The sequence below is a fragment of the Oncorhynchus keta genome, chromosome 16 (assembly GCF_023373465.1).
Source record: "Oncorhynchus keta strain PuntledgeMale-10-30-2019 chromosome 16, Oket_V2, whole genome shotgun sequence".
NCBI classification, from domain to species: Eukaryota; Metazoa; Chordata; class Actinopteri; order Salmoniformes; family Salmonidae; genus Oncorhynchus; species Oncorhynchus keta.
This window is the reverse complement of record NC_068436.1, coordinates 3,310,822-3,336,479: the sequence shown is the minus strand read 5'-3', so window position 1 is coordinate 3,336,479 and position 25,658 is coordinate 3,310,822. Positions and strand designations below refer to the sequence as shown.

The following is a 25,658-nucleotide window of genomic DNA, read 5'->3' as shown; positions in this document are numbered from 1 at the left end:
AGCTCTATTTCATTCATTTTTATCTACAAATAAATAAATAAAATAAACTCCCTAGTCCTTTCCGATGACAAGCATACCCATAACATGATGCAGTCACCACTATACTTGAATATGAAGAGTGGTACTCAGTGATATGTGGTGTCATTTAGGTTAGTATTGTGGAGTAACTACAATGTTGTTGATCCATCCTCAGTTTTCTCCTATCACAGCCATTTAACTGTAATTGGAACATTAAACTGTAAAGTGATCATTGGCCTCATGGTGAAATCCCTGAGCGGTTTCTTTCCTCTCTGGCAACTGAGTTAGAAAGGAAACCTGTATCTTTGTAGTGACTGTGTGTATTGATACACCATCCAATGTATAATTAATAACTTCACCATCCTCAAATCTACCAATAGGAGCCCTTCTTTGCGAGGTATTTGAAAACCTCCCTGGTCTTTGTGTTTGAATCTGTGTTTAAAGTTCACTGCTCGACTGAGGGACCTTACAGATAATTGTATGTGTGGGGTACAGAGATGAGGTAGTCATTACAAAATCATGTTAAACACAATTATTGCACACAGAGTGATGAAATGATTTATGTGACTCGTTCAGCACATTTTTACTCCCGAATGTATTTAGGAGTGCCATAACAACAGAGGTTGAATACTTATTGAGTCAAGGCATTTCAGCGGTTCATTGTAAATGAGTTTGTAAACATTTCTAAAAACTGAATTCCACTTTTATGGGGTATTGTGTTTTTGTCATTGGCCTACACAATCTAAATTGAATCCATTTTAAATTCAGGCTGTAACACAACATGTGGGAAAAGGTAAAGGGGTGTGAATACTTCCTGACAGCTCTGTATGTTACTGATATCAATCAGCTTTGTCTCTATTAGATCATCCATTTGGTTCATTTGTAGCTGTATTGTGAATCGAGACATGGCCATCCCTGGTCAATGTTAGTGCTAGCCTATGGCTCAGTCCCAAATGACACCCTATTCCCTACATAGTGCACTCCTTTTGAGCCCTATGGGGGAACAGGGTGACATTTGAGAACCAACCTAGGTGATTCATACAGCGTGAATACAGCGTTAGCTGCTGTTCTGTTTATCTACACTGCAGGAATGGTAGTAATAGCCTATAACCAAGAGAAGACACACTCTCTCAATGTCTCTCTCGGCCTCGCATGGGTTTGCCTTTACAATCGAGAACGGAGGAATAAGCACAATAGGCAAACTACTTTATCTTGCCCGCGGTAGTCCCTGTGGAAGTGTGGGAAGAAGAGCTGTCGGATACGAGCGGGGACGTACTAGAATCACCCCCCCCCCACCCCCCCCTTGTCAATTTGGATGATTCAGTGCTGCTCTCAGCCGGGGAATAAAAACCTTGCCTCCGGAGGCTCCCAGAGAGCCTGCTAGCTATACCACCTGACAGTCCAGGAGATAGCAGGCCCATTTATTATACAGCAGCCTTCCCTGTTAGCTAGCTAGCACTGCTTCCTGCTGCTGAAGGAGTAGTACAGTGCATCAGTCCTAAATGGAACCCTGTTCCCTATGTAGTGCACTACCTTTGACCAGGGTCCATAGGGAATACCATAGGGCTCTGATCAAAAGAAGAGAGCTAAATGGGGAATAGGGTTCCATTTGGGTTGTACCCCAACACTGACACTCCTACGGGCTAGCTTACGATGAGTCTGTCCGATGGGGAAGTCAACTCAGCTGCCATGGAAGTGTGTAAACATGTGGACCGCAGACTGCAGAGAAAGACTGAAATGGAAATGAAGAGGAAGACTGCAGAGAAGAGCGAGGAAAACACAGGCATCTTAACCTCTCCATGCCACGAGGCGACAATAGAGGGAATGTGAGGCTGAATGTGAACCGGAAGTAGCCTACAGAGTGCAGGCTGAGCCAGTACTCTAATAAATGTATACATCTTTATACAATCATATTTATCTTTATTGTAATAATCATCGATAGTCATATTCCCTTAGGTCTCTAAACCATGTAATAATCATCACGTAAGAATAATAGATCACCGGTACACCACGGTGATATCTGTCCTTCTGCCACTGGGCTCTGCGCTCAAAGAGGTCAGCCGCCTGAGTGGACCTTGTCTTCCTGGAGAGGGCTTGACTGATTAGCAGAGACAAGGCCAGGACCTGTCGGTCACTCCAACCTCTGAACGCTGGAGAGACTCCGTGAACCTTTAGAGCAGGTCAGTACAGTAGAGAAGGGTGGGAGGTGATGGGCAGAGAGGCTCAGACATACAGACGGGCCAGGCGCTCATTGTAAATAAGAATTTGACCTGCCTGGTAAAATAAAAGGTTCTATTAAAATAGGCCTAAATGGATAAATAGCCCCAATTGTCAGCACCTATCCAGTCCATTTGGAATCCTAAGATGTCTTGTGCTGGCTAGATTATCCAGCCCCACACAGTGGCTGATTTGGCTTCCACATACATGTTCCCAGGCTCTAGCCTACAGGGCTGTGCTAAAGCTGTGGGTTGGAAGACAAAGCAGGGAGTCCACTGTCAGGGACCTCCTTTTAGCCAGTCACCTTAAATGAATAGAGCTGACACAAATGCCCAGTCATATATCAACGTCCCCCCCGAATGAGTGGAGTGGGCAAGTGTGCCAAATGAAGAGTCCCGGTAACACCTCTTAAGTACACAGGACGCCTCCGAGGCATTTGACAACCCCTCAAACTCGATCGCGTCCTGTCACCGGTGTGACTGGAGGGCATGGTGTGTGCGTGTGTGTGTGTGTGTGTGTGTGTGCTAGCCACTATCACAGTCACACTGAAGTGTTTAGGCCTGCCTGTTTGCCTTCGCACATCATAAACCCGAGCCAGGACCCAGACAGACAGACAAGGACATGACTGCCCGGGCATGACAATGACAGTGTCTGATGCCTGGCCCCCAGCCCCAGCACAGGAGACATAGCAGTGGTGTGTGTGTCTGTCTGTATGTCTGTGCGACTGTAAATAAACCGGTCGCTGGAGTCAGTATGTCACATCATCGGGCCCTTTTGAAGGTAGCATCCTATCCTTGGGGAGCTGCAGTCCCTGTCAATGATTTATGGTGAATATAAAGTCGTTTTAGTTTAGTTTTAGTTTCACTGCATCAATGGAAAATCCAACGGATTCCTACATTATAACCTACTCTACCCGAGAAAGTTACCCCGACAATCTACAGCAACTTTTTCAAGGCTTTGGAACTCGGTCCTGCGGTATGAATACTCATCAACATACTGTACCTCTGCAGTAGCACGAGGCAAAGTCCACACATGCAGTTTTCCACGCGCTAATTGTGCAGAAAGAGGTCATAAAAAGGTAGAATAAGACAAAAGGAATCGTACGCTATTACAGCTTGTTCTCTCTTGCGTCGCTCTAATCTGGGGGAACCACAGCGTTAGCACTTTGGCCATCGGGGACAGTAATTAAAAGCGCACTGGACCATCTGTTAATGTCCCATTCTTTCCCCTTATGCTCTAGCACTCTGTGTGTGTGTGTGTGTGTGTGTGTGTGTGTGTGTGTGTGTGTGTGTGTGTGTGAAACACTGATACAGGGTGCTGAGACAGTTCTTATAGCAGTAGAAGTGCAGCGAATGCAGATTCAGTCACATAGATCCCAAGTCAGCTAGAAGACTCTCACTCCCCGTCCACAGCCTGCCAAGCTGCTTTCCCCCGGTCACCAGTTGTACCCAAACTCCCCATAGAAATCCCCTTTGAGTTGCCCGAAAATCCGACATGCGGAGGTTGAAATGATTTCCGTGTCAGTTGTCCTTGGCTCTTTTAGCTGAGCTGTAGTCGTGACCATTGTGGCTCTTTGGGGAAAGTGAGTCTTTGTCCCCGGGCCCCAGCGGAGGCCAGAGGAGGGACTGCTGTGCTGTACTTTACACATGAATGACTTGGCCCATTCAGGCTGAATTCAGTCTCCCTCGGAGGCGTAGTGAGCAGGCCGCTGCCTCTGCTGTAGTCTGTGGTACTTTACTTCAGAGGCACATGAGCTGAACCCGTAGAAATGTACATGGCTGAAAAGTCCCTTTCTGGCGTGGCGTAAACACATGGAACACAAACCAGTGGTGGCTGGTTGTACTTTAAATCTGAGGACGGGCTCACATCGTAAAGGCTAGAACGGAATAAATTAAACAGTGGTAAATATATCAAACAAATGGTTTCCATGTGTTCGGTACCATGCCCTCCATTCCAGCCGTCCTCCCCTTTCAGTCTCCTCCTACACAACTGCAGAATACACACTATGACACTCACTCATAGACCCATTCATGTGCACACACATTGATAATATAGCTAAATGTACCGACTCACGATACACTGTCTGGGATAGAATCTCTGAATGTGGATTCTCATTCTAGTAATTATATTTATATGGTCTGCAATACTGTTGGAGAGAGAGAGAGAGAGAGAGAGAGCTCCAAACCATCTTCCCCAGCTATACAGACGCCCCCCCCAACACACCATGTCTCCTGAAATATCCCCACACTTTTTATCATTCTATAGTACTCAAATTCAACCCTAATGCACGCACAGACCATCCCATTAAATAATAGTAAAGGGTCTGTTATCCCCCCACCTTTGACCCTGTTCCCCCTTCTTAGCCAAATAGCCAACTTCGCCGGGGCAAACAGAAAACTCAACAAAACACATTTGGCCTTCTCCTTATTTGAGTACCTGTATCCCATTATAAACATCCCAACAGCAAAAACCACCCCCAACCTCTCACATGGACATTTCAACAGAGACATTAATGGCATTAACCTGGCGCACACAGAAAACACATGAATCACAGTTTCTTTCATAACACAGAAAGGACGCCCCTGCCTGATTCCCAGTGCAACCCATGCCAACCAGCTGTTAGTGGCCAGGGCTCCATGAAGAACCCTCCACTGACCAGAGGTCCTCTGACCTCTTTGGTACTGGGGGTTTGTAGAGCCCCCTCCATCTAAAACCCACCATATTCTCTGCCACTGATGTGCCTTCACTCCTGTTTAGGCTCCTAATGTTCCTAACTTTAACGCAGAGGTTGTAGAGGGCTCATGGTACATGGAACAACAGAGGAATGTCCATTTCATCCCTCTGTGACAGAGAGAGCTTAGGGAGTCCTGCGAACAAGACCTGAGCACCTATAGGATCACACATTTCTGCCCTACACAACTCAGTTTAAAACTCCACAGTCCGCTCCCACATCTCTCCCACCACAGCGGTCACCCGCCCATCAGACAGCCGTAGACAATGCATACCCTTGGCTTCACTGCTCTGTCTTTCCAAACCAAAGAAGAAGGAGCTGGGAGCATCCATCTCCTTGAGCATAGAGAACGTAGCTCTTACAAGTGCTCCCTTTGCTTTAACCTGGAAAGAACTACCCAAGTAATTCAGCTAAATTAGACTGGAGGCCTACATTGCCTTGCCCCACCATCTCTACCTCCATCTCACTAATACAACACTCAAGTTCCCCCAATACTCTCCTAGCCTCTGAGGATGAGAGAGCTGTATACTGTTGCCAGAAAAGACAAATTTGGACTTTCCCCACATCCCACCATTGACTCAGAGACTCATACTCCTCTCTTCGCTGCCCACACCTTTCCCAAAAGGTCTGGAAACCTAACCAAAAAGTGATATCTTGTAAGAGCTTTACATTCGACTTCCAATAGGATGCATACCAGACGAGCTAAATTACTTCCATGCTCACTTCGAGGCAAGTAGCATTGAAACATGCATTAGAGCATCAGCTGTCTCGGCTTTGAAAGGCTGGTCATGGCTCACATCAACACCATTATCCCAGAAACCCTAGACCCACTAAAACTTGCATAACACCCCAACAGATCCACATATAATGTAATCTATATTGCACTTCACACTGCCCTTTCCCACCTGGACAGATGGAACACCTATGTGAGAATGCTATTCATTGACTACAGCTCAGCGTTCAACACCATAATGCCCTCAATGCTCATCACTAAGCTAAAGACCCCGGGACTATACACCTCCCTCTGCAACTGGATCCTGGTATGCCTGACGGGCCACCCCCGGGTGGTAAGGGTTGGTAACAAGACATCCGCCACGCTGATCCTCAACACGGGGGGCCCCTCAGGGGTGCGTGCTCAGTCCCCTCCTGTACTCCCTGGCCAAGCATGACTCCAACACCATCATAAAGTATCCCGATGACACAACAGTGGTACACCGGATCACCGACAATGATGAGACAGCCTATAGGGAGGAGGTCAGTGTGGTGCCAGGACAACAACTTCTCCCTCAATGTGATCAAGACAAAGGAGGTGATTGTGGACTACAGGAAACGGAGGACCGAGCACACCCACATTCTCATCGACAGCGCTATAGTGGAGCAGGTTGAGAGCTTCAAGTTCCTTGGTTTCCACATCACCAACAAACTATTATGGTCCAAACACACTTAGACAGTCGTGAAGAGGGCATGACAAAACCTATTCCCCCTCGGGAGGCTGAAAAGATTTGGCATGGGTCCTCAAATCCTCAAAAGGTTTTACAGCTGCACCCCCGAGAGCATCCTGACTGCTTGCATCATTGCCTGGTATCCGACCGCAAGGCACTACAGAGGGTAGTGCGTACATCCAGTACATCACCGGGGCCAAGCTTCCTGCCATCCAAGACCTCTATGAAAGGCGGTGTCAGAGGAATTCCCTAAAAATTGTCAAAGACTCCAGCCACCATAGTCATAGACTTTTCTCTCTGCTTCTTAACAGCTTCTACCCCCATGCCATAAGACTCCTGAACAGTTAATCAAAGGCCTACTCAAACCCCTCCTTTACTCTGCAGCTACTCACTGTTTAGTATCTATTTATCCAGGTAAGTTTACTGAGAACATTCTCATTTACATCAACAACATGGGGAATAGTTACAGGGAAGAGGGATGAATGAGCCAATTGTAAAATGGTGATTATTATGTGACCATGATGGTTTGAGGGCCAGATTGGGAATTTAGCCAGGACAACAGGGTTAACTCCCCTACGATAAGTGCCATGGGATCTTTAATGACCTCAGAGAGTCAGGATACCCGTTTAACGTCCCATCCGAAAGACAGCACTCTACACATGGCAGTATCCCCCATTCATTGGGATATTTTTAGACCAGAGGAAAGAGTGCCTCCTACTAGCCCTCCAACACCACTTCCAGCAGCATCTGGTCTCCCATCCAAGGACTGACCAGGACCGACCCTGCTTTACTTCAGAAGCAAGCCAGCATTGGTATGCAGGGTGGTATGCTGCTGCTATGCGTCGTCATTTTAAGTCTACCTACATGTACATACATATTGCTATTGTTATTTTACTGCTGATTTTTAATTATTTGTTACTTTAATTTATTTTTTTCATTTTTTTTTAACTTAACACTTATTTTTCATAACTTCTTAAGTCTTTTCTAGGTCAAGGGCTTGTAACTAAGCATTTCCATGTCAGGTCTACAACAGTTGTATTCGACGCATGTGACAAATACAATTTGATTTGAATTGCATGAAGAAATATTAATAGAAATATAACCAATTTTTAAAAAGTAACAACAATAATTATTTATTTAGAAAGAGTCCAGGATAAGTTTTGTGTAATTCTACAAAGTAATTCCCCTTAATTGTAATCTATTTTATCAACTTTTTTTGTAGATTCAATACTGCCTTATTCTAAAATGGATTAAATAATTTTTCCCTCATCAATCTACACACCATACCCCGTGATAATAAAGCATTTACATAAGTATTCAGACCCTTTACTCTGTACTTTTTTGAAGCACCTTTGGCAGCGATTACAGCCTTGAGTCTTCTTGGGTATGACGCTACACGCTTGGTACACCTGTATTTGGGGAGTTCCTCCCCAGTCTTCTCTGCAGATTCTCTCAAGCTCTGTCAGGTTGGATGGGGAGTGTCGGCGCACAACTATCTTCAGGTCTCTCGTGAGAAGTTTGATTGGGTTCAAGTCCGGGCTCTGACTGGGGCACTCAAGGATATTCAGAGACTTGTCCCGAAAACACTCCTACGTTGTCTTGGCTGTGTGCTTAGAGTCGTTGTCCTGTTGGAAGGTGAACCTTCGCCCCAGTCTGAGGTCCTGAGCAGGTTTTCATTAACGATCTCTCTGTACTTTGCTCCGTTACACTTTGCTTCGATCCTGACTAGTCTCACAGTCGCTGCCGCTGATGCCGCCGCCACCATGCTTCACCGTAGGGATGGTGTCAGGTTTATTCCATATGTGACGCTTGGCATTCAAGGCAAAGAGTTCAATCTTGGTTTCATCAGACCAGAGAATCTTGTTCGTCATGGTCTGAGATTCTTTAGTTGCCTTTTGGCAAACTCCAAGCGGGTTGTCATGTGCTTTTTACTGAGGATTGGCTTCCGTCTGGCTACTCTACCATAAAGGCCTGATTGGTGGAGTGCTGCAGAGATGGTTGTCCTTCTGTAAGGTTCTCCCCTCTCCAAAGAGGAACTTTAGAGTGACCATCAGGTTCTTGGTCATCTCCCTCATCAAGGCCCTTCTCCCCAGATTGCTCAGTTTGACTGGGTGGCCTTCTCTAGGAAGAGTCTTGGTGGTTCCAAACTTTTTCCATTTAAGTGTCGGAGCTCTAAGGACAACTCCATGGCTTGGTTTTTGCTCTGACATGCATTGTCAACTGTGCGACCTTGTATAGACAGGTGTGTGCCTTTCCAAATCATGTCCAATCAATTCAAATTACCACAGGTAGACTAATCGAGTTGTAGAAACATCTCAAGGATTATCAATGGAAACAGGATGCACCTGAGCTCAATTTTGAGTCTCCTACCACAGGGTTTGAGTACTTATCTAAATAAGGTATTTATGTTTTTTATTTGTAATACATTTGTAAAAAAATCTAAACCTGTTTTTGCTTTGTCATTATGGGTTGTTTGTGTGTAGATTGCTGAGGAATTGTTTTTATTGAATTATTTAATTCTTCTCACAGACACTCATGGGCTCTGGTATTCGCAACCATTTTTCTTTTTCACTCACTTAACTCCACACGTTTCCAAACCTACCTTCCATCACAATACAGCATCCAGCCCAATAGCATTGTGAATAGGCTTAGAAGTTCTTTCCCACTGAAATAAAATGGTGATTAAATGGATCACGGATATGTCTGAATGAATTTGATGTGGCAGAGAGGAGGAAGTAAGAACTCTTCAGTGATTTTACCGTTTTTGTTGGAGTAGGTTCCTTGGTCCTTGTCAATCATTTGCTTATTGGTGAAAGCAGCAATCAGACAATATCTTTAAGTAAATCAATCATTCATTGACAATAGAAACAGCACGTATGTTTCCGAGTAAGTTCTGCTTTTATACGTCATCACTCCCTAGTGGTATGATTACCGACATCAACGTATGTGTGTATCAATAAGACAAGGTTACCAAATAAGGCAACCTAGTACAGTAGCTTCTCGGAATTCATTAGCATTGTCCACTGTCACACACGATCAAAATGTTAAAATCAGACAGTGGTTAACTTCCCTTTGTCTAGTTTCTGTCTGACTGAGACCCAGCCTGCAAGCACACTCTCGCAACAGCCAGGGCTTAACCACAAAGACTAATAGAGGTGGCTTAAAGTATATAGTGGTAGAGTTTTTAGACACATAGCAACCGTATCTTATTATAAGGCCTGCAGCAAAACATATGAATCTTAAGGTCCCCTTAATCAATACTGGGGAGGGTCTTTGGGACCCACCCCCTACATTTTCCAGAATTTAGCCAGGTTCAGATTACAATCCAAAAGATTGGTACATAAGGATCTGATTTAGCCTTTCTGATTCGTCTTACACAATGATTCCTCAGTTCCTTGAACGCTTGCCAGTCCGGGCCTAAGCCTGTGTTCCTGGCCTTGACCCAAGCATCATCTCTTTTATGAATTACTTCTGATAATTCAGAAGTGTACCAGGCATTCGATCTACCTTTAAACCCATCTTCTTTTTTTTTTTTGTAAGGGATTATCCACAATAGTGTTGAAGACATCGGCAAAAAGGCTGATAGCTAAATCAGGTTCAGGGACTGTTGAAATACAGTCAAGGTTACGGAAATAAAGAACATGTAAAAGATGCCTATTCACTGAAGTTTTTAAAAGTTCCTCTTTGTGATGACCCGAGGCTTAGATTTTTGTATTCTCACATCTCTAACACAAACAACTGGGCAATGGTGACTAATGTTTTGAGTGAAGACACCAGTAGAAACATATTTCTCTGGTGTGTTCATTAAAATAAGACCAATCAAAGTGGATTGGATCGTTAGTGTTGGGCCGTGTAGGCTTTAGATCATTGCACATGTCTTTTAGATTGTCTGAAGCTTGCATTTCCCAGTCATAATTTAGGTCACCCAGGATAATAACTTCTGATTTAGTAGAAGACAACAAACTAGTTAACTCTTTGAGTGCACAAAGGTTAATATATATTTTTTTATTTTTTCATAAGAATGGCCACTCCATCACCTCTACCCTGTCTGTCGCTCTGAACACATTATAACCCTTGAAATTAATATCAGTCCAGAATGTCCCCAGAGATCCAAGTTTCAGTCAGTACCACATCTTGGTATGGCTATAAGATTGCATAGAACTACAGCAAGGACTGACAGTCCATGACATCCACATATATTAAAAAGTCCAGATTGTAGCTTTAATCAGAGGAATTTGCAGTAATACTGATCTCTCTCTTGATTATTTCTGCCAGGCTTGTTGTTATCTTTAGTCTGTGATCGTGGTGGAACGTGTGTGAATCCTCAGACATGAGGCCCATTGATTTAGTGAGTGAGTGAGTGAGTGAGTGAGTGAGTGAGTGAGTGAGTGAGTGAGTGAGTGAGTGTATGTGTAACTACTAACCTGGCTCAGCTGGGACACGACCTCCTCCAGTCAGAGACAGGGCTAGGCTGAGAACCACCAGGTCCTTCATGGCTGATAAGGACAACATAACAAAGACAAACACTTGCTGTCCCAAATGGCCTCCTATTCCCTATATAGTGGCACTACTTTTGACGAGAGCCCATAGGGCTCAATAGTAGTGCACTATGTAGTAAAAAGGGAGCAATTTGGGAAACAACAACAGTTCTGTCTAAAAAATGTTAGGGCTACAATATAAAAACATAGTTGTATCTCAAATGGCACCCTATTCCCTATTTAGTGCACTCCCATAGGGCTCTGGTCAAAAGTAATGCACTCTATAGGGATTATGGTGCCATGAGTGTTTGTAGTGCCACTGCCACCACACTAGACAGAATATATTGAAAGCAACCAGGTCCAAATCCAAAAGAACAACAGAGCACAACTACTGTAGGCGTATGTACGGTTGCAAGTTAGATACACAGTTTCAGTCTCTCTGTATAACTATACTACAGTCATTGGAACTTGCTCTGGATTGCACTGGACACTCACATGGATTGAGTGCTAGTAATAATCATTCATATCACATGTATATACAGTATCATCATAATTAAAATGATAAATGATTGAATAAATTCTGCAACAGCAGAGACAGTACCTGCTGTAGTAGGGTTTTGGTCCAGGCAGTGATGTTGTAGCAGTGAAGCAGTCTGACAGCTGTCTCGCAGCAGTGTAGGAGTCTTGCAGCGGTGTAGGAGTCTTGCAGCGGTGTAGGAGTCTTGCAGCAGTCTCGCAGCAGTGTAGGAATCTTGCAGCAGTCTCGCAGCAGTGTAGGAGTCTTGCAGCAGTCTCGCAGCAGTGTAGGAGTCTTGCAGCAGTCTTGCAGCAGTGTAGGAGTCTTGCAGCGGTTTAGCAGCAGTGTAGGATGCTTGCAGCAGTCTCGCAGCAGTGTAGGCGTCTTGCAGCAGTCTCGCAGCAGTGTAGGAGTCTTGCAGCAGTCTCGCAGCAGTGTAGGAGTCTTGCAGCAGTCTCGCAGCAGTGTAGGAGTCTTGCAGCAGTCTCGCAGCAGTGTAGGATGCTTGCAGCAGTCTCGCAGCAGTGTAGGAGTCTTGCAGCAGTCTTGCAGCAGTGTAGGAGTCTTGCAGCGGTTTAGCAGCAGTGTAGGATGCTTGCAGCAGAGTCTCGAAGCAGTGTAGGCATCTTGCAGCAGTCTCGCAGCAGTGTAGGAGTCTTGAAGCAGTCTTGCAGCAGTGTAGGAGTCTTGCAGCAGTCTTGCAGCAGTGTAGGAGTCTTGCAGCAGTCTTGCAGCAGTGTAGGAGTCTTGCAGCAGTGTAGAAGTCTTGCAGCAGTGTAGGAGTCTTGCAGCAGTCTTGCAGCAGTGTAGGAGTCTTGCAGCAGTCTCGCAGCAGTGTAGGAGTCTTGCAGCGGTCTCGCAGCAGTGTAGGAGTCTTGAAGCAGTCTTGCAGCAGTGTAGGAGTCTTGCAGCAGTCTTGCAGCAGTGTAGGAGTCTTGAAGCAGTGTAGGAGTCTTGCAGCAGTGTAGGAGTCTTGCAGCAGTGTAGGAGTCTTGCAGCAGTCTTGCAGCAGTGTAGGAGTCTTGCAGCAGTCTTGCAGCAGTGTAGGAGTCTTGCAGCAGTTTTGTAGGAGTCTTGCAGCAGTCTTACAGCAGTCTTGCAGCAGTGTAGAAGTCTTGCAGCAGTGTAGGAGGCTTGCAGCAGTCTCGCAGCAGTCTTGCAGCAGTCTTGCAGCAGTAGTGTTGCAGCAGCAGTATTTCTTTTAATCAACTCCCTTGCCATGTTAGAATTTTCTGTGTTGTTTTGAATTTACAGTCAACTACAGCAGAGTACATTTCTCTTTCAGTTTACTTCCTTTGAGCTATAACGGTGTAAAGCCTTATTTGAATATGTCTTAATGTGTCACATGATGACGGCTTGCAAAGTGATATCCAATCTCTGTTTGGAAGCCAACTTTCAGGAAGATATCCAGCATTTTATATCGCTCACAGCTTGCATTTAGAATTCCTGTCAGAGTAGGGGGAACAAATCCCGTATATGAATACTAATGCCCTCTCTAAGCTGTGTTAAATTATAATGTATTTATGATCTGTATGTAAGCCTAGATATTTATCTTGACGACAGGACATGCCTAGGAATAACTCAAGGCCTTAGCCACAGCCCAGGTGTTGTGAGATCTGGAATGTAGTCAGCTACAGTATCATATTTCTGCATGAATGACAAGCTAGAAGTGACACAATAAAACGTCTTGCAAAATGTTTGAGTTTTGTTTCTTTTTAATAACATCGCTACATTGGCTCCATCAAAATTAGATGTGGCATTGTCAATAAGTTGTCTCAGATCCCTCAGGTAAAGAAGCCAGATATGGAGGTGGAATCGTGTTTTTCAAAATGTTTACAAATGTATACAACATTAATAGCTGAAATGTCTTGAGTCAATAAGTATTCAACCCCTTTGTAATGGCAAACGTAAATAAGTTCAGGAGTAAACGTTTGTTTAGCAAGTCACAGTTGCATGGACTCCCCCTGTGTGCAATAACAGTGTTTACTATGATTTTTGGATGACTACCTCATCTCTGTACCCCACACATACAATGATCTGTAATGTCCCTCAGTGGAGTAGTGAATTTGAAACACAGATTCAACCACAAAGACCAGGGAGGTTTTCCAATGCCTCGCAAACAAGGGAACAACCTGTTGGTAGATGGGTCAACAATACAAACAGAAAAGCAGACATTGAATATCCCTTTGAGCATGGTGAAGTTATTCATTTAACTTTGGATGGTGTATTACCCAATCACTACAAAGATACAGGTGTCCTTCCTAACTCAGTTGCCGGAGAGGAAGGAAACCAATGGTGACTCTTACAACATTTACAGAGTTTAATTGCTGTGATTAGAGAAAAGTAATACTGCAAAAAATCTTGCAAAGCAATTCACTTTTTGTCATGAATACAAAGTGCTATGTTTGGGGCAAATCCAATCCAATACATTACTGAGTACTACTGTCCATATTTTCAAGCATTGTGGTGGCTGCATTATATTATGGGTATGCTTGTAATCATTTAAATAATATAAAATATATTTGGATTTGTTTTACACTTTTTTTTTATTCCATGTTTTATTTCATTGTTTTGATGTCTTTATTTTTATTATGTAGGAAATAGTACAAATATAGAAAAAAAAACAGAATTAGTAGGTGTGTCAAACGTTTGACTGTATATCTTTTGTCAAACTTTGATTTTACACCTCTCTCAACCAGTCACTTATTATACAGTAGTAACAAATTAAACGAACATGAAACAAGGCATCAAAATACGCTGTTAAAAAAGGTCAGGAAATAAAGCGAACAGAAATCAAAAACAAAATACATTTAGTAAAATGTACCTGAAGTTTCAAAGGGAAAGCATATCTCACTAATGGTTCTACCATTGTATCTGGAAAAATATGAATGCATATTGATTTCATGATTCACGTAAATGTGCATAAAACTCACAACTTTGAAAGATTTTTGTATTTAATATGAAGTCTCAACACCGTTCAGAACTTTCCTAAAATGTCCTACAGATCACCATCAAATGCCTGGTCAATAACTGTTTGTAAGGTTTCACCTTAACCCCTCTAGTTCTAAAATCCCACATAGCATGACTTACAGGCTACAATTTCAAACATATTTTTGCCTCTTTGGAAAATTTGTTTGAGGCAAGATTACTCCACCCACAGCTACATGAGTAAACACTAATTTCCCAATTCTCCAGTTTGCTTCCTCGTTCAAAAGGCAGTGGTCTGTCGACGTTCAAGCTAAATGTATAAAACTCAAATACTCTCCAAAATTTCCATATCCGTTTATTAATCCTCCACCTTTTTTTCCACCATTGAGAACTTCCATAAAAATGTTTCTTTTTATCTTTTGGTCGAAAGCAACTTTTTTTGCTTTGTCAGGGTTCTTAGCAAATTTTCCAAAGTTACCTCCATTAAAACCCCAGTAGTTGTCGAATCCCACATAACATTTCTTATCTTTTACATTTTCAAACCATTTTTTGCATCTTTCAAGAATGACTTCAAAGCAGGATTTCCCACCCACAGCTGATGGAGTTAGACAGGGGGAGTTTTTAGTGTACCAGTACACATCACTCTTTTTGGGATCAAAACGTTTTTGCTTATTTAACGGTATATCATTACTTATTTTTAGTTCAGTGTGAATTTGTGAGCCATCGTGATGAAGTCCTGCTTTTTTAAGATCAGTATAACTGATTCCAATTAGGTCTTTACCAGTTTTTATGGCTAAGTAGGAATGCTGGTGTTCTTTGTTTATAGGCCCATGGATGTCATATCTATTTTTCATGGTTTCAAAAATGTCCTTATGAATATCAAGGTGTGTAATTTTTTTATTTTTTTGTAATATACCAAATATATTATTTTCTGTACTGTATTTATTGTAAATTTCTTCAGAAAGATCTTTTTTGTCGATGTGTAACTTTTCTCTTAAGAACCTTTCATCATTTTCAAATTTTTGTTTAGGATTAAAGGCATTGTTTGTTTTCTTGTTTTTCTCGCGCTTGGCCATGTTGCAGCTTGCATTTCTTGAACGTTTGCAGCGTCTGAGTGTTTTGCCCTTCTTGACTTCAATCTCATCGAGCAATTTGATTTTCCTCTCTGCCTCAGCCGCCAACTCATCCCCCATTGCTTTAAGTTTCACGCCGAGAGTTTTGGACTTGGCTTTTATGCTTTTTCCTAATTTGAAAGTGGCTTGTTTTAAACTTGTCTTCGTCAAAGATTTATGTGGTACTTTAAATCCCATCTGGGAGCCTATCTTAATCCTTTTGATCACCTTCTGTCCTACCTGGTAGCTCTTAACGGAAACCTTCTTTACTCCTTTGGCTGTTGTTATGGAGAGATGCTTAATCGATTTCATTGTGTTTTTCAGTGATTTTATAGAGTTTTTTAGAACATGTTTTGTGTTTTGTTTCATACCCTGTTTGAGAACTGCCTTAAAACTTGTTTTCAAAGAGTGAACGCCAACTTTTATAGTCGCTTTCAGAGCTTGACTAATGGCCTTGGCACCTGCTTTAGCACCGAGTTTAACCCCAGTTTTGATTCCAAACACCACTGAAGTGGCTGTGCCAGCCGTTGCAACAGTAACAAGAGCCATGCCTAGATCGAAAGCCACATCAATGGTTGCGTCCAGAAGACTGTCCAAAGCTACCTTTTCACACCCTTTTCCTGCATACACTGCTGAGCGTATCAGGTTGTAAAAAAGGGAAATGAAGGGGATGTATCCAAGGATCTCAGCTGCCTTCTCCTCCCCTTTGTCGTAGCACCTTGAGCACCTGGTGACCAGCTTTGTGTCTTCTTTAACATCCTGTAAATTCAACCAAGTCCACTTCTCAGCCTTCTGTCCATTTGCAGTCTGCAATATGACCTTCTTTCCCTGAGACACCAACACCAGTGTTCTGCCCCCGAGGTAAGACCGGAGGAGCTGGCCGTCCCTCTGCCACATCTGGTAGAGCTCATAGCTGAACCTTGTCTCTAGTGTCACAGGGCAAGACTTAGTCACCCGTTTGGTTTTGGAACTGAGAGCCATATGGTTTAGAGAACTGAGAATGTGATTGCGCTCCCTAAACCACAGTTGTCCATCAACATAGTCCATGCTGAACTCTTGGAGAGAGAGCTGGTCACCTTCCACTTGTGTGAGTAGGTGGCAAGGATCCTGTTCGCTCTTCAACAAGTACTGCTTTACGTTGCTGCGCTTTGTTTTACAGTTGAGGAGATCGAGGTTGTCTAGGCCCAACTCCAAGGGGACCAGAGACCAGCGCTGGCTCTGGTGGTCTGCTTTAAAGGACAGGGCCACAGTGGAGCTTGATAAGTCCAGCACTAGTTCTGTTCCGGATGACTGGATGTACTGTCTCTCTCCGTCGTTCATCAGCCACTCTTGTCTGCTCCCCTCCTGGCGTTTATCTGATAGTCTCACAGTGTTGTCGTCCATTAATGTGTGGAGGACCAGGTGAGTTTGCTTGTTAACAAGGTGTTGTCCCTCCCAGTACCACAGCTGGTTTAGGTGGGGATTCAATGGACTCACCTTGACTGGAGATCCGTTGTTGAACCCAGTCAGCAGGTCACAGGGCCGCAAGTTGTTCTTAATAAAATAGGAGCAAACAATATCATCAAAGTTAGTCATATCCTCGTTGAATGATACTTTTTGCCATTCCATAGACGGTGTTGTTGCAGAGCAGCTCAAAGTCACTGTTGCTTCTCCTAAATCAGTTGTGATGGCCAAGGCACAGGTAGGTTGTTTCTGAGACCGAATTTGGCCTCTCTCCTCCGTCCATCTCTGCCTGTTGGAGAAGGTAGCTAGTGGCCAGAGCACTGCAGGTTCTCCTTGCTGCAGGGCGAGACCTGTTCCCAGGTTCATCAGATGGCCTTCATGCCAGAACCACAGTTGCAATCCTAGGGTTTTTCCATTGAACCCTCTGAACCCCACTCTCTTATCCCCCTCAGAGGCAGTCAGTAGCTCACAGGGCCTTGCATGGTTCTTTAGGAAGAACAGAGCAGGGTCATTTGGCTGAGATGTGCAGAACAGCATCTCTGTGTTTGCTTGTGCCTCTGTCATTTCCACAAACACCCATTGTTGAGTTAAGCCATTGCTTTTTAATTGGACTTTTATTCTTCCATCGTCCCCTGTATCAACATCTAGGTTGACTGTGTCCCGAGACAATGGTTTGATCTCAGAGTCATGGAGGGTCCATAACTGGGTGGTGTTGTCCCCTGAGTCTGTTCTCTGCAAGATCACATTGGCTGCAGCACTAACATCTTGGTGCAGTACTAGACCGGTCTTCACGTTGGTGAGTCGTGGCCCATCCCAGTGCCACAGCTGGTTCTCCAGGAGTTCATCCATGACGGGTCGGAGTAGGACTGGGCTTCCCTCAGAGTATCCAGTCAGGTACTCACAGGACTGGTGCTGGTTTCTGATGAAGTACACACAGACAATCTCTTCCAGACCAGCATTGTTCTGCACTAAGGTCCAGTGCTGCTGGCTTTGTCCTCTTTGTGGGGCACAGGATGCCTTGTGGTCACTTTCCATGGTCAGAGCACAGTCTGTACCCTCCATGCTTCTCAAAATGCCCCCTTGGTCTTCCCATCTCTGCTGCAAGGAGAAAGCATACTTATCCCAAAGAATGACAGAGGAGGAACTACTTTCTCCGGGCTGTAATTGAATGGCTAGGTTGGTTCCTACATTTACAAGATGTCTGCCATCTTTGTACCAGAGCTGTAGGTGAATAATATCTGTGTTGAAGCCCTGGGAATGGGGACTATGGCCTTTGGCTCCAGCGGTTAACAGCTTACAGGGGTAGGCAGAGTTCTTAATGAAATACTGTGTCGGAGGGATCTGGGCCTCACAGTGTAACAGTTGGGGGTCTTTCCGGGCCTCCTCCTTTCTGAGCAATTTCCACACTTGAGTAGCATCCAACGTTGGTGCAGAAACTTTAATAGATCCATCATCATCTGCATTTATTGTGAGGGATTTGTTCAAAATTGTAATATGTCCTCCATCATATGCCCATGTGTTGTTTTCTGTAGCAATGTTCACTTCTACCAAAGCCACAGCTCTGTCTTCTTCTGGGCCCAAACCACCAACTAGCCCCAGGCTCAGTCCGGTCTGTGTGTGAACAAGGCGGCCTCCATTCCAGTACCACAGTTGAGAGTCTATTAGTTCGTCCACCACAGGGCGGACCTTCATCGTCTCATTAGCAGAGAAGCTAGTTAGAACTTCACAGGGTGAATGCTGGTTCTGGATGAAATAGATGCAAACAAAGTCTTCAGGATCTTCCCACACTTTCTCCACACCAACAACCTCCCACTGGGGCTCTTCTGACTGGGAGCAGGACAGTACAGGGCTCTGGTCAGCCCGGTCAGCAGGGGTCAGGACACATGTAAGGTTTGCTGTCGATCTCAGTACACCTTTGTTCAAGGACCATCTCTGGGATTTTTCAAAAGTCAACTTTTCAAACATGACCGGGTTTCTAGAGTGTGATAGGTGCAGGGCTAGTCCTGACTCCACATTGACCAGGTGATCGAATTCCCATTGCCAAAGCTGTGCTGCATTTGAGTCATAATGCCTAAACTGAGGGCTCTTCCCGTCTGGGGCTCCAGTGAGCAGCAGGCATGGCATGAGGGTGTTTTTAATGAAGAAAGTACTGCTATTCTGAACGGGACAGTTCAGGAAGTTATCTTCGTTTGACGATCTACTGCTTTCTACAAACTCCCACTCCTGGAATGCATTACTGTTGTTGATTTGCAGGGATATCTTTCCATTTTCATGCTGTAAAGTTACTACGCTGTTGTTACTAAGGGCAGACATGATATATTGATCACCCCACTTCCATACCTGTGTTAATAATGGGTCAAAGTGTTCTAATGTTAAATCTCCCTTCTCCTTGCCATTGTCTGGAGTTGAGAGGTAGAGTCCACTAGCTGTGTGGATAAGATGGTTTCCCTTCCAATGCCACACTTGAAGGTGGAACAGCTGCTCTGTCACAGGTCTGAGCTGAATGGCACCAGTCTCTGGAAACCCAGTGAGAACCTCACAGGCAGGGTGGTTGCTTTTGATGAAGTACTGACACTGGATCACCTCCATACTGGTGAAACCTGTACCAAACTCAATCCACTCCCAGCGGTGGAATGGACTGTTCATATTATGGTTGCAGTGAACCTGAATGCTATGGTCAGTGCCTTCAACACACAGCAGGCAGTCTGGATCCCACTTTGAGGACATTAGTGTGTCCATGTCCCATTTCTGGGAGTCTGGGAAGTCATCCTGAGCGAGTAGCTCTGCCCTGACAGATGTGGTATTCACTGCTGCTCTAAAACCCAGTGCCAGGCCACTTGCCATGTTTATCAGCCTCCCTCCTTGTGTAAACCAGAGCTGGTTTAGTACTCTAGAGCTATTGAAAGACTGCATGTGAAGCTCTGCATCCTGTGCAGTAAGAAGCTGACAAGGCAAGGCATCAATCGTAACAAAAAACAGTTGGACACATTCTGTGACAGTAATTTGATTGTCTGTACTAAGAGCATCAAGAAAAGACCACCTACCAACTGAGATGTTCAACAGGTCATTGTGGATAACGTCAAGGTTAAGGTCCGGTCGCAGTGTGGACCGTATGTTCTCTCCGTTTATATGCCAAAGCTGGTGTGTGTAGTGCTTGTCCTTTCTGTCCTTAGGAGCAGCAGGTAGGATGTAAAAGGAAGTCTCATTGGCGTCCTCAGGCACTGCCTCCAGAGCCAGGCCTGAGTAAAAGTTGATCAGACGGCCTTGGCTCCAGTACCACAGCTGGGTCTCAGGGTAGTCCAGGTCAAGAGCTGTGGCATGAACCACAGTTCCTTCAGATTCAGTCAGCAGCTGGCAGGGGAAGGAGTTAGTTTTAATGAAAACTGGACAAACAAGATCTTGAAGATGGTCCTCTTCCAATGAGAAAGGCACCAGCTGCCACAGGAGTTTTGTATTGGAAAGGTTGCGACTGTTCACAAAGACATATTTAAAAGTAACAACACAGTCCTTTGTTGGAATCCATAAATGTCCACCATCCCCAGAGGTACACCCAAGGGGAATGTTGTCATTGTAGTTGCTGGATTTGCACTGAATGACCTCGACAGAGATTGAGATATTGGTGTGTTTGTTCTGTAGAGTGGTGGCATCAGTCCAGAACCACAGCTGCTTCTCCAGTAGTCGGTCACTATACTCTTCTGGCAAGCAGCCACTTCCGTTACTGGTCAGCAGCTTGCAACCTCCCACCATCTTGAAGAAAAAGAGAGGCGATGTAGAGTTGAACAGTGTGGCTGGAATCTGCTGATGCTGCCGTCTGTAGATGAACCTCTCAGTGTCCTCTTTGGTGGTGTCGTCTCTAGAAGGACTGCGGAGTGGAGCATTGCGCCTCTTTCGTTTCTGAGTTTTATTTGGTTGTAGCATTTCTATCTGGCCAGGCCTTTGTGTGATAGAGGCATTTGGCATTTGAGGAGGGTGAAGGATGGCCCCTCTGTGTTGAATGTGAGAGATGTTCATGGCCTTTAACAGATGGAGAGTTGCGTTCTGAGAGCTGTTGGCGTCGAAATCGGCAGGTCCGATACAGTTCATGTTGGATTCGGCCCATTCTTGCTCCTCGGTAAGTGTCTCCTTCATGGAGGTTATGTGGTCCAGGATGATGTCCCTCAGCTGCTCTCTCTCAGACTCGTCTGTGGCTTCCAAATAAGGCTGCAATAGGCCGGCGAGCTCACCCAGGTTAAGAAGGTTTTTGTTGATGATTTCCATTTTAACCTCTAGGGCATCCTGCTCGTTCGGGTCATCTAATACTTCGGCTGCAGTGGGGTGGCAGCCACCCTGGTTGGTGTTGTACATATCTGTATCATCTGGCTTCTTGGTGTCAGTATCATCCAGCACCTCCAGAAGGAACATGAGTGCCCCCTCCGCCATCTCACAGCCCAGCTCGACCTCTGCCGTTCCCAGCTGCCGCTCCACCTGCGCTGGGCAGCCTGACACAGAGTACAGCAGGGCTGAGAGGATGGGGTAGAGGGGTTTGAATAGGGCTTGGGACTGCCAGAAGTGCTGAAGATGCTTCTCAATGGAAGAGTTGCAGCTGGGCATCCATTCCAGAATTTTATCCACACTGTCATTGTACTGCTCCTGTAAGACCAGTGTCACAGTTGAGGTCAAGTTGTGGAGCCCCTGTGTTGAACACTCTGAAGAATTCCAATGGACCAGGTCATCTGGACGCCCAGAGGCATCGAGGACGTTGTCGCCCGATGCTTCCTCTGGGTAGGGGGTCTCCTCTTCTTCGGGTTCTTTCCTCAGCTGGTTGTCTTTTTCTGGGAGCTGTAGCAGGATGCCGATGTGAAACTGCTGCAGGAGCAGACCCAGGCTCCACAGAGCTGCGTATCGCTGCAGGCCTCGACCCACACGTACAGTCTGCATCTCTTATCTGACTGACAGAGCGAGCAGGAGCAGCATTCTTATGGGCCAACAAACACATGCGTCATTGATATGTGTAACTTGTTTTTAAATTCACCCTTCCTTGTTTTCCGCTAACGGAAACTTCACCCTGTGTATATCCATAAAGTTAATTCATTCAGGACTACATTGGTGAGGAGCTAGGGGGAATTCCAAATAAAACATTCTCTCACTTCCTTAATCACCAGTTAAAGGCCCCCTCCGGGGAGTTAGATCGAAACCGATAACACAATTGGTCACAATGAGCACTTTGTTGCCAAGTAATGAGCTCACACTTCCTTATTCTCTACCATGTATGGTTCAGAAGTTAGCGTGCTTAGAGTGAATGGAATGTCATCACAGGCAGGATCAAAAAGTGGTCACTGCTCAGTAGAACTCGCGCTGCTCCGCGGGAGAACGGTGCCCATGTCGAATGTCGACTGACAAGCTATCTTGTGGCTGCAGGGTTCATGATTGAAAACGTGGTCTTTTTTCAAAATGCAATCTGCTGAATATGAAACTAAATAGAGACTAAATATAATATTTGCAGAGAACAATCTAATGATTCATTCTACGTCATTTGTAATGATATACGGCCAAAGAAAACAACGTCTTCACATTCATTTCGTAGCACCCTCTTGAATCACCCCACTTTTCTCTTCCTTGTACAGCAGTGAGTGAACTCCCGATAATCTAGCCAGTACAAGATATCCTAGGATTCCAAATGGTCTGGATAGGTGCAGACAATTGGGGATTTTTATTTAATTTAGGCTTATCTAATTGCACCTTTATTTTACCAGGCAGGTAAAATTCTTATTTACAATGAGCACCTCCCTCCCTCATTCCCTCTCTCCCTACCCCTCCCTTCTCTACTATACCTAGCTGCTCTAAAGATTCAGTGAGTTTCTCCAGCCTCCAAAGGTTGTAGTGACTGTCTCAACCCAAAGTGGCCCTCTTACAAAAAATAGTGAGTAACACTCTTTTAGAGCAACTGTCTCCAAACAAAATCCAAGCACATAGAAATCTCTAACCACAAATACATACATTAATTCTTGGCAAAACAAAATTCTATTTAATCACAAACTTCAATGTTGCCAAATTCTAAATACAGATATCAGCCTAACCAGCTCTGCTGGGGCGAGTAAAATGGTCAGAGTGAGGTGTTCTCTAGCCAACGTTAGCCAGGTAGCTTGGGGGGTTTGACTGCCGTTGAACACTGGGATCAACCCTTCTCCTCGGCCAGAGGATCCAGTCTGCACTCTGAACGCTTTACGAATGGACAATCTGACAACACTCTGGATTTAGGAACGCTCAGAGCGCACACTGGCACTCCAGATTGAATTTACGAACACACCTGAAATCGTAAAATGTTTAGCTAGTCATTTGTTAAACTAACAAGAGGTTGCATAGCAACACTATCAACTCCCGGTAGACAGGCGAAGCACTGGTACGCTCAACTGAAACGATACCATTAGTTTGCAGTATACTAAAATGAACTACTAGTATGTAGTATATACTCATTAAGTATGTAGTATACAGTATGTTAGTATGGGTATTCGAACACAGCTCATGTAAGAACTGTGGTTTGGGTGAATAGAGAATGAGCAGCACTTCCTACTCCACTCCCTGAAAATATGACTCCATCAGATGTATTTATCTTCTGTTATCTTAATGAAAGAATTGCAGGATTTCTTGAATTGCCTATTAGGAGAAAATCTACATTTTGTTGGGAGAAAACAAAGAGACAATAGCTATTTCTGCAGATGATGTCCTGGCTGGTCATATTATACGTGAGACAAGAGCTCCCACCTTGTCATACAGATGAGCCCTTGTAGATTACATTTCTCAATTGTTGCTGTTTGTTCACTTTTGTTGTGTAACATTTTCCATGTATAAAAGTTTTTGTTGATAAATATTATTATTGTTGCTCTAAACATTTTTTTGTTGTAATACATTGCTTTTGGCAACAGTGGCAACCACACATTCATGCCTATAAAGCATTTATTATTTATTACATTTAATTGAATAGAGAGAGAGAGGGGGGAGAGAGACATAGCGAAAGAGAGAGAGAGAAGGGGACAGAGAGAGAGAGAACGAGGGAGAAAGAGAGAGAGAGAGAAAAGGAGAGAGTGAGAAGGAGAGAGAGAGAGAAAGGAGAAGGATAGAGTGAGAGAGAGAGAAAGAAAGAGAGGGAAAGGAGAGAGAAAGAGAGAGAGAGAAAGAAAGAGAGGGAAAGGAGATAGAGAGAGAGAAAGAAAGAGAGAGACAAGGAGAGAAAGAGAGAGAGAAAGAAGGAGAGAGAGATTGTGCAGAATTTCTTCATTTTCTTGTGTTTTTTTGGGCCTCCTATGTCCAAACAGTAAACAAGTATATATTAAATCGGTTTTGGGATTGAAAAACGTTTTCATTGTAAGCTTAAACGCTAAATCAGTTTTAAAGTGTGTAGATAATATAATGGTCCTATATATTCTTAATCTTTGAGAACTAACAATTACCTAAATAAAAGCTGGACAGTTTAGTGAGAATCAAACATTTTTTAAATTATTCATTCCGGATTATTTTGGTCGTGGCATGGGGCCCCCATTGATTTTGTCATAATGATTGAGTCACTCCGACAGCATAAGCCATGACAAAATGTGTACAATTGCAGGAAATGTACTTTTAAAGCTGCATTATTTTATCTCCGCCACATGGCAAATATGTAGAATTGCAGGAAATGTGCTGTTAAACAGCTACATTTTGTCACTGCGGCCAACTGGATGGCCTGTAAAGTTGTCAGTCGAGTTTTCAGTCGTTGGTCCTCAACCGACGCCCCATTTTGATCCACAGCAAAACACTGTTCTGCAGCATTACCAGTTGTTTTATGGCTTGTCAGTTTCTCTGGCTGAAAGGAGAATGCTGTTGCCATGGGTGACTTGACTTGCCGTGGGTGTCTTATCTCACTCCCTCCAGTAAGAGAAGAGCTCACCACATCAACCAAACGTCCTCCTCATGCTGACAATCGTAGTTATATTCTTCTGTGGTTTTTTGTTGTTGTTGTGTTATTTGTTTTCGTTTCATTTGGAAACGTGACTAATTAGACGTGATGGAATAACCGTAATTGCTATGGACAAAGTCAACAGCTTGTCTATTATGATAGAACGTTTTTTTTTTCTCTCCAATTTCTCAAATTATTTGAGTCGATAATTGGGCCTGTAATTGAGTTAAGATGGAGTGGAAGGTGGAAGCTGATGGAAGACTAAGCCTTGTGGTTACACCAAACAGATAACAATGGTAACAACACTTGTTTCCGCTGGTACTGACCTGGAATTTACTATAAAATGTTGTGGTGTAAATATGTACTTTCTGCCACAAAGGGTGTGCATCAGTGGTCCACAGGTTATTCATTTGTCATTTACATTTCACTGTGTCACTTCTGATTTCACCGTGTCCTAACTTCATATCCTTCATACTTAGTGAATGGGTAATGTGGGACTTGTGCTTCAATAATCCAGTGGGACCGTAGACCTTTTGAGTTGGACGTTTTATGTGGCCAATGGCAATATCATTTGTGTTTAGTAGCGTTTGTTTTGCAAATACCTGGTAATACCTTCACTGTAAAATAGAGTACTGCCCCAACAAGTTTAAAAGGTCAACCAACACAGCTTATGACGTACCACTTTACACTTCGCTTTGCACCTGCCTCTCGCTCTCGTGTTTCCCTATCCTTGTGCCTCTGATAACAGCCATTGATCGAGAGAAAGAGGGAACAACAAGGGACAGAACCTGTCAAACTCAGTGTGGCTGCTACCCGCGCCTGTTGAAAGACCGGCATTATCTCCCCAAGCACAGGCAGACCAT

At 44.2% G+C, this 25,658-nt stretch overlaps 1 protein-coding gene across 5 annotated transcripts in view; it reads left to right on the top strand.

The window, feature by feature from the left end:
- Positions 1-25,658, top strand: part of LOC118395356 (catenin alpha-2) — a 697,964-nt gene that overhangs the window by 57,305 nt on the left and 615,001 nt on the right. The window lies entirely within an intron of this gene.